General features: G+C 36.6%; 1 protein-coding gene across 3 annotated transcripts in view; it reads left to right on the forward strand.

The window, feature by feature from the left end:
• The window catches only part of cdkal1 (CDK5 regulatory subunit associated protein 1-like 1), a 209,019-nt gene that overhangs the window by 86,253 nt on the left and 106,596 nt on the right, over positions 1 to 16,170 (forward strand). The window lies entirely within an intron of this gene.

Consider the following 16,170-nt stretch of genomic DNA (forward strand, 5'->3'; position numbering starts at 1 on the left):
ATTTGTATGTTTGTGTGTCCTGTTACGAGGCTCTCGGTTTGAGTAACACATGTTGATGTTTTTGTTCTTGGGGAGAGGCTCCTGCCAGTTGGCTCTAGTTTTGTGCCAAAGGAACAGCTGTTGTGCCCTGGCATCTGTTTCTTAAGAGCACTCTCCCAGAATCCCAAACTGCACAGCAGGCTACTCTTCCATCAAGCCCCAGGCGGGTCAAACAAGGGCAAGTTTACACACTGTTGCCCCAGAAGTCCAGCTATCTCACCTAGAAGCAGTGGTGTCATCAGTTTTAGGACCTACAGTAATTTATTGTCATATATTATTGTAGTGTTATTTTAAAAAAAAACTATTTTGCTTTGTGTGGGAAGATTCAAACAGCTGCTGTAATATTATTATTAGGATTTATATTTTACACATAAATATACAAATATTGGTTTTATGAATTTTGTCCTCTTTGTGCCATGAAAGGTACACAAATCTCTTTAACACAGAGCTTCATAGAAGTACAACATGTTCTCGTTGGACATTTTCTGGATACTGCTGTGTCAGTGCAGTGTTTATATGAACCATGGCTTTTCAAAAATAATGCATCATTTTTTTAGGAGGCTTTCAGATTACAGTGGCAAAGGAAAATTGAAAGGAAGATGTCCTTGTCAAGGGCAGTTTTTACTAAGTCCCTCCCAGATCCCTCCAAAACAGCTGCATCTATGCCACTGCCACAGGGTGGGCAGTCAAGGGCAAACACACCAGCTGCCCAGACCTTGATGTGTGTTTGTGTGTGTTTTTACACATAAGTGATGCGTGAAAAAGAAAAAAAAAAAAAACAACCTCACCACCAATTGGTTTTAGAAAGATTGAAAAGACAGACAATTTGATATTTTGGGAGCAGCACATGCATTTTTTTCTGTCACTAAATGAAAAAAAAAATTAAACTTAAAAACTAAATCCTCCAGGTAAAACAGTAATTAAAAACTGTTAAGTAAATTGTAAACATTAACTAATCAATCCACCAGTAAGGTTCTTACTGATGGGTTTTTTAGAACTCAAAAGAAAACTGAAAAGTGGCATCAGCTTTCATTATTATTGTTACTTTACAATTGTCTCAGTTGAAAATAGAACAAACATAAAAATAAAGTATATTAAACATTATTTGTTAAACTTCCTAGTAATTAAAACAAGTGAGCTATACAATTAACTAATAATCACATTTACGAGTATTCACCACAGTGGCTAACAATTGTTGTACTTAAGATAGTTAGCGATTACATTACTAGTGGTAAAGATAAAAGTAAACTGACTATTCTAACTGCACATCTTTCTTCAATAAATACCCAAAATATTACAGCTTGTAATTGATTAACAGATCTATGTAAAACAGACATAAATGCATGTAAAGTATTTCTATGTCTTAATGACGGGACCTGCGACCAAACCTGCCCACAAGGTGGCATGATGATGTCAATATAGCCCCAAGTAATAGGATCACTCAATGAAGTAAAGAATGTTGCAGAGAAATCACTACATATAAGCGTCAGTATATGATTTTCTTATTGGATTTTAGGATAGTTTTGTGAATCTAAATCCTTTGCACTGATGTTCTGGAGATGTCCCAAAACCTATTTTTACTTCATTCTTTTGCATGTATTTTTTATTTCAAAATTCATATCAGATTATGCTTTATAGTTTACAGCTTTCAGATTTTTTATTGTTTTATTTTTTTTTGTTGGGGGGGGGCCTGGGGGGGTGGTTCTGTCTAACTGTATTGTATATTTCTATTTTACATTTTTCAGGAGATGATTATACAAATTCTCCCAAACCAGTAAAATTCATAATATGTTTTCAGTTATAATTATCCATCTTTCAACCAATAAAGCTATGCAGCTAAATTTATTTCACCTGGTCCATCATGATTACTTCCATTTATTGTTATAGCAACCTGCAAACAGCAGTGCACACATCATTTAGTATTGTTTCTGTGAGGCTGAAATTATCCCCCCAAGCAAATTTGTAAGTATACTTGGTCCTAAGTCTGATTTATTACTTCAGAATTATGCTTTAATTTAAAATATATTAGAGATTAACTTTTTTAGGAGAAGCCATGAAGTACAGCCATTAAATTTAAGAGGGTTACACAAAGTCAAAAACACTTTGAGAGCCAAAGGAGTCAAATTAAAAACATAAATAGGGAGTCAGAGACCAAAATGTGTGAGCTTACAAAGTTTGAATATACTGATCAGGAAATTAAATTTAATTAAATACATACAACAGCCATAGATGCTGATATGGAAATGGCGTTTGTCAGTCTGCGCTTATTGAATTCAATCAAGTTTATTTTAAAGTTTGATTTTAGAGCAAATTTCATCTCAAGGCACTTTACCAACAGGTCAAATTTATAAGCAGTTACTAAAACCCAAAAAGTAAGGATAAGTATATAAGTGGGAGTCCCATTTTTCCACTGTTTAAGACCAAACTTTAGTCAATTTAGTTTTCATTGATGAGCCTGAGAAAACATTTAAAATACTTTATTCTTGCTGAGCGGCATTGTTGTTAAGAAGGTCTCATCAGAGTTATTTATTCTTATTCAGGAATAATTAGAACTGTGCACCATTGGGTAATCTGATGTATATATTTTTCTGTCGCATGAAATGTCTGTTTTCTTCAACAGTTGAAGTGATATATCACCTTTCTGAATGAAAGGCACAGTGTGTTCTCTGTTCCATCAAATATTTTTGTGGGTTTTGAATTACATCATGGCCGTGTAGCAATTCCCCTATCCTCTCCATCTCCCTTTATTAGCCACCTTTTTCTTATCTCAAATAAATTGAGTCTTACAAATGGACTCTGCAATTTGATTTACTATTTGATCTGTTTTGAATGGAAATACGCTGAAAGTATGAATTGCTAATTTTGATTGGCCGACCTGCCAGTTTTGGAGGCATTTGACTGGTTTATCTCTGGGAACTTTGAAAGGATTTATGGGATTTATTCAAATACGATTTGAGGTATATAGCTCTCTTTCCATCTGGAAAAGGGTGGGAGAATGTGCGAGCACAGCTTTTAAAGTAATCTGAATTATTCAAATGTGTGAATGTATAATTTTTAACATCAGAGAGGTTTGTTAATGCATGCAGGTAATGGAGGCTGTGAATGTCATGGCAAATGACAAGCTTGTGGGTGTGTATGACTATTTGGGAGATGAGTGTAGAGGTTTATATGTGGAGTTTATGACACACGGTGAGAAGAAGGGAGTGGGCTGGCCTGTGTGTCAGGAGGAAAGGGTGCATCTTAAGGTGCATATTTGTCTGGAAAAGAAAAAAAAAAGGTGGAAAACCTGGTATTTGATAGTTTTTCTTGTGGAAGTGGGAGTATCCTCCTTAAGTTCTTGTATAAATGATAGAAATCCTCTTAGTTCTTGGTAAATATTATCCTTCTGCGCCACTTCAGTCAAAGTTTTAAATATGCTTTTTTTTAACCAGACGCACCCCAATCCATGACTCTTCCACGCACTTTCTACTCCCAGTCAGCAAAATGCATTTAGTTCAGTGTCCTTGTCAAATATGATATTCAAAAAGGAGTATTTTTGTTTTTTTTTATTGATTGATTTTAGTTACCTCCGCAATGTAGTCTTCACTTTCAACTACTACTGTGTAAAGTATTCCTTTAACGCCACTCCTACTGTGGTCGCAGAGTTTTTTGGCTTGTATTTTGTCATATTGAAGAACATGTTTTATGGGTTTAAATGTAATGTAATGAAGGGGATAGTTTGTAGTATCAAGTCTTACGTGTCACATTTATTTCATGTGATGCTGTTAGGAATTGTGCATGTGCATAGAAATATAGACTGGGGAATTAGGAGTTCCTCCTAATGGGCAGAAGATTATTACTGAAATTAATATGGAAGTCAGTGATTTACTGTCAGTTTTATGGATTCATCATGCTGCGAAAAGTGAAGCCTGTCCTCTAAAAATTATGGCTGACTCTCAGAAATAACATGGGCAGCAGAGCCAGTCGGACAGGGTAAGATGCCAGGGCTGACCAGAGAGATAAAGCTCTATTTTTGTTGTGGTCCTCAAACTCCTCACTGCTGCTGATGCCCTGTCATTTTAAACTGTCACTAGGGTGTGTTTGAAATGGCCCTGTCTGAAACAGGATGTGACGCTTCCTAGGCACAGACACACGAGGATCATTCCCACATGACACAGTATATTAGCGTGTGACATGCATTGCAGCAATCGTGATGCAATTTAGATTTTGGGCTCCTGCTAATTCTGGAGGCCTAGCTTGAAATACCTTCATGAAATGTCGCTGTGCTCAAAGAACACTTAGTTTTTCTACATAATTATACAATTGATTAATGGAAGTAATGTTGTTGCCTCTCAAATTTTCTGTTTACTTGATGCACTGCAGGCAAAAAAAATACCCACTAATGTTCACAGACATCATCTGCTTTTTTTTTTCTTTTTTTTTTTTCACATTTCCACATGACTGCTAGCATCAGTGTTAAACACAGATATTAACAGAAATGACACTGCTTAGTTTCTGGGCTCCAGCTGGATGACATATGACAGATAGCCAGAGATAGACAGACAGATATACAGCTCGCTGGGTAGGTCCAACATCTGTGACAGGTGTCAGCTCCTGTTTGCCTCTGCTGCTGCAGTTATGCCAGACGAGGCTGCCAAAGTTCGTCGGCTATGATCCTGTACGGCTGAGTGGATTATTCAGGTTGCAAGATATAGTTTAGTGCCTTTGAATTACACCTGGAATCGGCTTACATGAAGGGTCGGTGAACCTTGCAGGGGATGACTGGTCATCACCTCAGAACAGTAAAGGTTAGAGAAAAGAGTTTGGTCATGCAGGAAACACGTTTGGCAGATGCACTGGGTCAAAGCAGATGCGTTTGTGAAGAAGTTCAGAAGCTGTTGGCATTATCACGGCGTCCTGCAGGGTGCAGAGATTGAAAATAAAACTCAAACCAAAGGGAGAACTGCCAAGAGATTTAAATATTGATGGGAGCATTGATCAGAGTTTAGTCACCAAAGTGCCATTTATTGAAAAGAAGTGGAAAACTGCTGAGCATGCAAGAACGAGTACACATTTCCTGTATGAAGGCAGTCAAATTCATTATCCCCTGCAAGAGCTCTCATGGAGAAGCTAAAATGGATTTTCTGAATCACTTCCAGGCCAATAACTCGCTGATGTTTTTCACACAGACAGAGGTTTTCCCCCTGTGTGCTACAACTGAGATATAACCCAGGCTACTGCTACGCCAGGGTTCAGCCATACATTATGTCACCACTTCTGTACCAAAGCACTATTCAGCGACAACAGGTTGTATGTGTGCAGAGCTCTGAAACATTTCAACAGATGTATAGCAGTAAAAGTTGCGCTGAACACTTCTTTGCAGCACAAATAAAAATAAAAAAGGGTTGCTTTTAAAGCCATAAAAGCTTGCACACCAGGGTTCATAAACCAACTGTGGAGAATTAGGTAAGCTTTCAAGACTTCATCCATAAAGCTTGTTCTTTTGCTGTACAGTACATACATTTAAAGCAGTGTCAAGTTTGTACTTAATATGTGGAGATGATGCCCTGTGTTTTCTCTTAGCTTTAAAGATAACATTTTAGAGGAACTTATATTAGGAAGAAAGTGTTGGCATTATATATTTTTTTTTGTCATCACACCCTTTAAGGTTGCCTGATACTGAAGCGTCTCAGTACAATTGAACTGAAAGAGGTCATATGTTTGTTTCAGTCATTCAATTCCAAAAGTGGAACTTATTTAGACTTGTTTTACAAAATTATCTATTCCAAGCATCTTATCTGTTAATTTAGCTGTTTATGACTTCCAGCTAATGGAAACCCAAAATGCAATTTCTCAGGAATGGAGAATATTAAAGAGCAACTCACTAAAAGAATCCCTTTTAATCTCTTAAAAGATGTTCTTTTCTTTTCTCTTAAGCAAACGCTTCTGACGTCTCTGGTTCTCGAATGGCTTACCTCCAGGAAGCCATCCAGTCCGTCTCATGGATGCGTCTGTGTGGTGGCTCTTGAAGCTCGAACTTTAGCTGTGGTCCACATCTTTGTTGTACATGCTTTGCCTCACATTATTTTCAAGGTTGTGGCTGTCCTTATGGCTAAATTTTTCCTACCACTCAACTTTCCATGAGTCTTTTTCAATGTAATTTGTTCCATTTGCTTTTCTTGACCTAAATAATTGCAGTTACAGAAAGTCTGGAAAGAAAAAAAAGATACATTTTTAACTTTTATATTATCAAATTTTTTTTCTGGAATTTATCTTATGCACTCACACTCACCAGCACACAATGAATACTTCCCGAGGCTGTCTCTCCAAGCAAGGTTTGTGTAACCCAGCTGCCGCCTCACCTCTACCACAGCTCATTATGCATGGACATGAGGCTCATTGTGGGTTCGTGTGCGTCTGTCTGTTTATTCTTGGTTTGACAAGTTGAAAGCCACTGGGACTGTAAAAGAGGAGAGGGGACTGTTATTTTCTTGTCTCAGTTCTTGTACCATTTAAATATATATTTATTTCTGGTTTACCCCTAAAGTTCAGCTAAACTGCTGCTGTCCTTCATTTGTGCCTCTGCCTCTATATTCTTGTTTGACCTCTTTTAATTCTCTCCCTGAGCTGGACAAAAAGACAGCAGAGGGTGGTGTGTGTGCATGTGGGTGTGTGCGCGCGCGCGTGTGTGTACCGTCTCCTCCTGTGATTTAGTGCCAAGCTGGCAGCCGAGAGCAGTGAATAGGAGGCCCCTTCCATACGAAGAGAGGAGCACATATACACAGGGACACACGCACAACACCCAGTCAATGCCAGACTGCAGGCCACCAACCACACACCTGGCATGCTGCTATTATGTCACCAGTGTGTTGTGTGACGGCGTGCACTAGTGTGTGTTTGTGTGTGATTGTGTAAGTCCAGCAGACACCATCTGCTCTGTCCTCTGTGAACTTGTCCACACCCCTCCTCTCGCTGTTCCACTTTGCCACATCAGAATAGTTTACAACCTTTGACAATCACTTTATTTTACCGTCCTACTATATTTTCACTGAAATGCATTGTGCTACTAAATACTCTATATTATGTTACACCTGGACTTCACAGGTATTTACAACTTTAGGGTTACATCTGTCTCCCTTTGGATTGTTGCTGTGTTCCTGTATGTAATACAATCTAAATCTGCAACTCCAGATGTCTCAGCTTCAGTAAGGCATACATTGAAATGCTTGTTTATTTTTATTTTAGTCATGTGATTTTCCATATTTTTTTTTAGGGAGAAGGGTCACCAAATGGATTGTAAAAGGAAAAGCGAGAGTAAATATGAATTTAAAAAATGTAATCACCTGCAAATAAGCTAACTTTATTTTTCTGATAATGTAGAAAAATTTGTTCAAGGCTGTTTCGTGGGATTTCTTTCAACACTAAATGTGTTGAAAGAAACACATTTAGTGTTTATTGCACTGATTACTTTTTTCTAAAATCTGTTTTCCTGATATTTGCCCTTCCCAGTTCCTCCCCCACTCCCCCTCTTTTTTTTTTCCTCAGTAAAAGGCTGTGTATTACAGTGTTTTCCTCTGCACAATATATTGTGGGGGTGGGGACCCTGTTCCCCGCTCAGTCAATAGGTGGCAGTAAAATACTTGAATTAATGCTTGAGCCATGTGCTTGGCTTTCTGGCCTTGTTGTTGTCTGAGAGTCATCTTGTGCCTGGTAAAATGTTTAACTGCTGGAAATCCTCTGACTCACATTTGGGTTTTATGTCCTTCCTCCAAAGTGCGTTTCTGTGTTTCTATTTATGCTTGTTCCCTCTTTTTTAGCTGTTCAGCACACTGCTGTTCTGTCATTTGGTAATAAAATTAGAAGCATTAAAAACACTTCTCAAAGAAAAACTGCAAGTGAAACATATTGCTATAGGAGATGTGTGTATATATGTGTGTGTCTATATTTTTATATACACGTGTATGAAAATATACACATCTTCATGTGTAGAGTAAAAATGGTCAATGACTCATTGCATTTAAATAATTCTTAATGTGTTTTCTGTCCTCATTTTTCTTTTGTGTAATTTATCAGAATGAGTGAGTGCAGCACGTCAGTTTTCCATTTAAAGATGCAACTATGTTGTGAATCAAGTTTAAAGCAGTAAAGCCTATGAAAACTATAAATGTTAGCCCAAACTGAGTTGCAGTGCAGTAAGCACACACACACACAGGATCAAAGAATCAGCAGAAAATAAGTGGCCCAAGAAATGAGGTTCATATGCTTCAGTATGATGTCTATAGTTGGCCAGATTAAACTGTTTAATATTGATTTGAGAACTTTCCAGTGTTTTAGCAGTCCTGTAAAAGTCTTTGAATCATGAAAAATTTGGTCATTTATCTTGTTTTAACTTGTTTTTTTAATTATAATGTTGCTTCCTGTGCCTTAGCATGACCTTACTGACCAAAGAGTGTAATTGATAATGGAAACCCGCTTTCACATTACTCTATCTTTACAAATCACTCGATGTAACAAAAAAACAAACATCCAATAATTTTTTCTTATTTGTTTGATAAGAAACAGGACAAGATATTTTGGGAAATCTGCCATTGAATCCACCAAATTGTTACCAAAAAGTCACTCAATTTTTATTTACATTATGTGGACATAGAAGTTGCACTCTGTCTTTCAGAGGTTTTTGTATTTCCTTCAGTGATTCTTGGTGCAGCGCCACCACAGGCGAGGGGGAGAACAGTTTTTTCAAAGGGTTTGCTTTGTTTGACAGTGCAGTTAGAAAGCGAACTCCACCAGCAGAAAATGTAACTAATGTTGCAATTTTGGTCCCTCAGGTGTGAAAAACCCTAAGTCAGGGCATAGATTTCACATTGCCACAAGTGTGTTTCTGATTGCTTGATCATTGACCTATGACATCTTTCCTCAGAAGCACATGTTTCCAATGACCTCAGTTTAGGTAAAAAACTCAGACGAAACCTTGTGATCCATAAAGGCGGTTTTGTTTGACCGGCTTAACTTATTAAACTAGTCCAAGTTGGCTCCCAACTTTGTCAATTATACGTTTCATGACAAAGAAGTAAAAAAAAAAAAATCATGATAAATCATATATTTCAATCAAAAGTTTACATGTTTATAACCTCTTTGGAGAAATGTATAACTTAGTTAGCAGTAAGTTTGGATTTTACATTAGGGTACTGACTTAAAAAAAAGAAGCAATTTGAAGAGTCACATCTCATACACAGGTTGAGTTTCAACCAGTGTATTTTTTTATTTTAGATCCATTTCTTTGTAGTGCTATGGGCAGTCAAATTTAGCTGCCCTTCCAAATCTAAACATAACTAGACAATTAGCTGTCTAACATTGGGAGATTTGTTAAATGACAGTTATCAATTTGATATCTGTAATAGTCTGACATTGTCAAAGAAAAAAAAAAAAACAACCTAATACTGCTCCCAGGTTCCGAAAGTATTGGCCACCTTCTTTGTTGATCACACACACTAACAGTGACATGCACACCACCAACCCACACATAGCAATTAATTACTCTGTCTACCTGTAATTTACTTGAACCCAACATCAATGCTGTGATCAACACAACTCATTACCTGTAAAAGAAAGCAAAATCAAGTGAAGTCTAATGAAAGGCTGACAAGAAAGACTAAAAAAAAATGTTAGAAAATGAGAGTTTAACTTATCTGCTTAAGCAAGTCCCATTTTATCAGTTTTATTGCTGATCCTTTTTCAGATCAAAGGCCTGAGTTCTTAGATTTTTTCCAAAAACTCTTTGAATGAACAAAGATTTTAATGCAGTTTGGAATAAACTGTTCTAGTTATCCTCATATATTACTTTATAGCTGAATATCCTTTTCTCGTTCAGTTTTGTTCAAATAATTTTTTTTCCAGAATTAAATTTATTGTTTTAATTAAATCTATAATAAGTTTCATTATAGTTTTCCATAAAAAGGACCGTTTTTTCCCCCTAAATTCACTGTTTGTTGTGCAGTGGTTTTGCCATCATGTGTTTGCTTTGGCGTTTGATGATAAACCAGTATCGTTGTACTTGATTACAGAATGATAAATGATTTGACATTTTATGAAAAGGCCATAAATCAGTCCATTCTGAGAGGCATTTTTTATCACCGTTTTAATTTCGTGTTTTGGGGATTTTTTTCTATGTGAAGGCACACACAAAAAATAACCCTATGTTAATTTGTTTAACTATCCATTGAATGTTTTGATGACTAGTTAAAATGTAGAAACTGTCAACAGTTTTAACTAACGAGGAGCTAATAACTATGTAACCGACTGACATACACTATATTTAAATGTTTTTTTTTTTTCATTTAATTGTATCTGATTAATTTTCACATTGAGGAATCTGAACTAACGTGCACTGTAATACAGATGTAAGTAAGTTGAAGTTTGAGTATTTCATTTTAGATTTAAATAGCTTATTCTAATGACGTGATTGTAAACAATACTCATAGCTAACTGACAAACTTTCAAAGTTAGTTTTTTTTTTTTTTGGAAAGACTGCTGAAGGGAGTGGGACACTATTTAAGAAAATAAAAATAAACTTCGGCTTGTTCTAGCTCTGTGACCCAAAAGCAAAAATGAACTGCCATCATATCTGAAGTGTAAAACATTCGCTTCCTTTTAGTGTGATTTGCAGCTCTGTGTGGTATTTAGGCATACATTTGTGTGTATTTCATCCCTCTGTGGTATATATTTTGATACCATCAGGGGGTCTCTTCACACCCCCTGCAGGAAGCAGTTCTCACATATTGGACCACCCATGGCCACAGCCGCAAGCCCCTAGAGTTGGGTGACATGAAAAGGCTACAGGGGAGACAGCTGAGGCACACGCGCATACACAAATAAGTGGAAACACACTCAGAGACCTCAGAGAAAAGCTCTACAAACGCTTGAAACTATTGTCGGCAAGTAAACGTTTCCTCTAATTGTTTCAACTCAACCTCTCTATTAATGCCTGAGGTTGTGGGTGACATTGCCTCTTGACAAATAATGTTTCTCCCCCCCGCCCATCAGATTCAGTGTTTTGTGGTGAACTTTTGGACACTAAATTGCAATGAAAGCAACAAAGAGCCATTCTTCTTTTCTTGTTTTATTTTTCAGAAGCAAACATGTTCCTTGTTATAATTTACTACAATGATTCTTTTGTGTATAAAGTTTTTACCATTAAACAGACTTGTTTTAGGTTTGTTTTGTACTGGTTACAGAGACTGTTATGCTATTTAAATCCGATGTATTTTGAATCCAATATGGTGACCTACTGTGCTTCTGCATTCATTGTATTTTTATTTGAAATGTTATGAAAGGGCAGTTTTACACACATTGTCAAAATCAAGTAGGTGGGAGGTAAACTGGGGTTTGTTAAACCAGGGTTTTACTTTTTGTTACTCCAACAGTCGAGGGTTATTTTAAAAATGTTTTCATTTAGTTAACATTTTAACATTGTTTATTTACAGTTTAATCTGTCAACAGAAATGTGCAATTTTACAAAAAGCATTTCTGTTTCAGCCATTTCTTGTCTGTGTTGATGCATAGTGCCCCAATAACAGCTTTTATTGGTATTGTTAATAAATATAAAATATTTATTACAATTTGATCAGGGTTGTTCAGATGCAACAGTAGTTGTTAAAATGTTTACTTATTGTAGCTTTTCTGAAAAAAAGTACTTTTAAGCCTAATCTGAACAGAATACAAAGTATCTTAACATTCCAACTCTGGCATGGCTGCAGTTTTTCTTATTTTTATATAATGTTCATCATACCTTTATGAACATTTGATCATAAAGGTATGATAAAGCATCACATTTTATTTACACAAATACTTGTGCAATGTTCAGGGATTTATTTCGTAATGTTTGTTCTATAAGATGTGTTGAAACATATTGTAGAAGTACATTCACAGTTTGTGACTATTGTTTTAGAAATGTTATCTTTTCAATTCAGCTCAGGAAGATGTATAATTTTAAAGGCCCTGCTTCTTTATTTTTAAGTGGGCCATTTATAAGGGGTGTAAACAATATTAAAATTTGGTTAAAAATAGTCTGATTGTCGGCAAGGATGAAAGGAGAGTGACGCTGTATGGGTTTCACAATAACCATGCATGGGACATGTTGGGACTTGTCTGCAGCACTCGCCTCTCCGAATCTCTCCTTATCCCTCCTTTGCGCTTGTTGTTTTCCATTTTACCTTTAGTGATCTCTGTGTAGTGACAGTAATTGACTAATCATTGAATACATTGACGCCACTTTCCTTTTTTTTTTTGTACTGGTTTCAAATGTTTTGTCAAGGGAACATTTCTTTGGAAAATGTTTTATAAACATACCAGCAAAAAATACACAACTGGGAGGCAATTAGTTCTGAAAAGAGAAGTATAAAACAGATGATCATAAGAACAAGGAACAGGCAAGAATGAAAAGCAAAGTACACAAAATATCAAAAAAACAGAAACAGGGTAAATACACAGTTTGTGTTCCTAGATGTGACTTGAATATGATGGCTACGGCTCTGCACAGAGAGACAGATGAAGGTGGTGTGTTGCTGTAGTTAGCTTAATCAGTTTTCTATGCTCCACTAATCTGGAACAAACTTCCAGAAAACGGCTAAAATGCTGAAACCCTGAGTTCCTTTGAATCAAGGTTAAAAACCCATTCATCTTAGAGTTGCCTTTGACTGTTCTATTAATAATTGAAACATTAACTTTTGTTTTTAGTCCAACTTTTTTTTCATTTATGTCCCTGCAATGTATACCTTGTATACATTATACCTTGTATATAAATCACTTTGAATTATCTTGTCGCTTAAATGTGCTACACCAGGAGTCACCCACAAAGTGCCTGCAAACACCAGGTCTACCCTAAAGATCATATCAGTTTGCCTTGGAGCTGTTCAAAAGATAAATCATTAAGTGATATAACTAAAAGTAAACCCTGTGTATCAATAACCATGAAGTAGCTCTCTTTGGCAGAAGGTTGCTTTTCCCTGTACTATGCAAATAGTTTCTGCGCCTTTTTTAAACTTGCCACATGCACCTTGATGAGCACAGATAGTGTTCCTCTGACAGCTAGTCGCCGTACTAACAGTTTTATTCACCTATTGTCACTTAGAATAAATCCCCTAGACCCCAGGGTTTATGTTCAGATACCACGAAATAGCTGTTAACTATATATAGTTGAATACTTAAACCTTTCGGCTCTCCTTCCATCCCTCTCTCCCAGATTGTGCTTTTGTGTTCTTCCTAGAGTAAAATGAACTGCATCTCCTACAGCAGAATTATGTTCTCATGTTGCTGTAAAGAAAGGTTCTCTGGCCCACCTTGATCAAATAAGATTCATCAGGACTACAACCTGCGCCAAACATGTTGACAAGCCCTGAACAACACATTACAATTGTTGTTGTCATGTTAATTTGCAATGTTAAAAAAGGTGGTTTGAAGCATCTAAAATTCTCACTTTCATTAAAGTTCAACGAGCTCGTATGAGTCTCGCTGGTGAAAATTCCCAGACGGTTCTTCAATGCTCTCAGTGCTGAAGGCCTAAAAAAATGGATAAGAAAACATGAAAGAAATTGTGGCTTTATTGGAAATATCACAATTTTACACATTAACATTGCAATTTCAAGATGACCTAATACTGTTATAGTCATTTCTATACAGTTATAGAAATGACTGAAATGACTGAAATGGCAGTTTGTAAATAAAATTAATCCTACCTATACCTGGGCACCTACATAGTGGATACTTGTTATATTAATTGTCTTATGTTAAAATACGCAATGTTTAATAGGTACTAAGTAGTACTTAGTGCTTCTTAGTAGTAGGTACTAAGTAGTGAGTAGTGATGGTATTTGAGCCGTCTAATGAGGCTTTAATAAATGTGTAGCGATTGGGATCAGTAGCTCTGCCTTATGGCTTATCGCTGTCGTCACTATTTCATTCAGTAAACAAACCACAGTCAGTATTCCAAAGTCTCAATAGGGAAAATGTCCAATATGTTTACATAAAAATACTAACATTTACATAGTAGAGATAATGTTTTATAGCATAGTACTTCATTAATGCATGCATGTTTTTACATTAAATAACATTAACCCAATTAACACTTGCACATACACAAGCCTGAGTGCATAGTTCGTCCAGGCTTTGTCGGTTTAACTAATTCCAAACGAACACACAGATACACCCTGCACACGCTGCCTAAATGAATTAACAAACACAAACATGATGCCTGCTAGTGGCTCATGAATATATTAGCATAAATACTGACCAGACGTATTATTATTTATCAAATTATTGCCCACGCGGGCACACACGTTCACACAAACAACCCTCAAAAAATTAGGTCAACAGCCTTGAATTGAAAGGAGTTAAACCTTATTATGTCTGATTAATAACACAACCGTGGTGCTATATGCGTGTGGATGGGTGTGTATTGTAGCTAAGTTCATCTATGTGGCTGAAAGTATTGGTGTGTATGTGTGTGTCCACTGCCTTGACTTCTTGACAGACGATATGAACCATTACCACTTCAATGACTTTTTAATAGGAACTCATTTCCATATATAATCTCGGTTTTGGGATGTGTGTGTGCGCGTGCGTGCATGCGTGTGTGTTTGTGTGTCTAATGCCCCAAGCACTCTGCAGTTCCTGAAGTCTCTGAACCATACAGAAATGAGATCTGTCCTTGTAGCTTCCCTTAAATCTCTCTCCCCTCACACTCTCTGTAATCCAATCGTCCCACCAGTCTGCTGTCTCTGTATCAGCTTCATTTTGTGTGCTTTTAATGACGTATGGTACAAGTTCATTATCTTGATAGGCTTATACTGGCTCTTAAGTGAGTGGGTAAGTCCTTGTTTTATCCACTTTACACTTCATAACAAAGTATACAAAGTATAGTTTTTTTTATCCTGAAAGATTTAACTGGTCAACACACTTGTGAAAGTGTTGTTGATGATGCAGGAAACTACTAACCAGAGGTGTACAATAAAATCTCATACTAAAACACAGCACTGTTTCCCATCATAGTAAAGCCTGTCTCACTAAGCACTAGCTAGTTGTCATCTTCCCCTAAATATGTTTGAGAGGTAAGACGAGAAGTAGCTTGTGGGCATAGGAGGACTGAAGTCCCTACCTTCTTTTTTTTTCTTCTTCTTCTTTTTGGCACTAGTGACCTTTATTCATTATCGTCTGGACAGAAGGTAGTCGAGAGAGAGAAGGAGATGTCATGAAGGAAATAACCTGGGGCCAGGAATCAAATGCAGGACAGCTGCATCAAGGACTGTAGTCTCAGCATAAGGTGCCCCTGCTCTACCACTGATCCACATGGCACCCCATTCCCACCTCTTTTAAATATTTTTTGTCATAGCATTTAAGGTACAGGAGTGACAGGCAAGGAATCGGGTTGCAAGCACTGTGAGAATCCTGCAATGGACAACCATTATTTGCTAATGATTAAAATCTGCTTCAGAGCTTCCTGCTGGTGCTCATACCCATTTATCTCAAAATTATGAGATAAATTGGCATCCCATAATTTTGGGAAATTTAGGATCTCATTTTGTATCTCTAGTTAGTAATCTAAACTAGACTATTTGAACCTCATCTGGATACGTCTACACTGAACAGAGATGGTTGAAATAGAATTAGATTCAGGGAATATGTTCTTATTGTGAGCGAGATGTAATTTGTATTTGTTTTTTGTTTCATATGAGTTTCTAATATTTTTACTTGTCTACTCAAAAAAATAGCTGTCATTTCTTATCTACAGGATTTTCTGATGCTAGATTTTATCTTTGAAAATTATAAAGTTTCCTTCTTATAATCTGTCTTCAAGAAAATATCTACTCTGACAAAAAACTTGAACAATACTCCAGTCTCACTGAGACCATAATGAAACACAGTAAACACCATTTTTCAGACAGGAAATTTTGTCATAACATTTACTGGACAAGTCAGTCCAGTCTGTAATTTTAATTGTGATGCTTATTTATCCTTTTTTGTAGTTTACATTTTAAACTATACCATGTCTACAGAATATCTATTCTACTGCACCTCTATCATGTCACATTTTCCTGATTCTGATGTTTAAGTGCACCTCAATTACCTTGCAATAAATAGGTTAAATATTTTTTCTTT

The sequence above is a fragment of the Poecilia reticulata genome, chromosome 16 (genome assembly GCF_904066995.2).
Source record: "Poecilia reticulata chromosome 16, P_reticulata-male-v2, whole genome shotgun sequence".
NCBI lineage: Eukaryota > Metazoa > Chordata > Actinopteri > Cyprinodontiformes > Poeciliidae > Poecilia > Poecilia reticulata.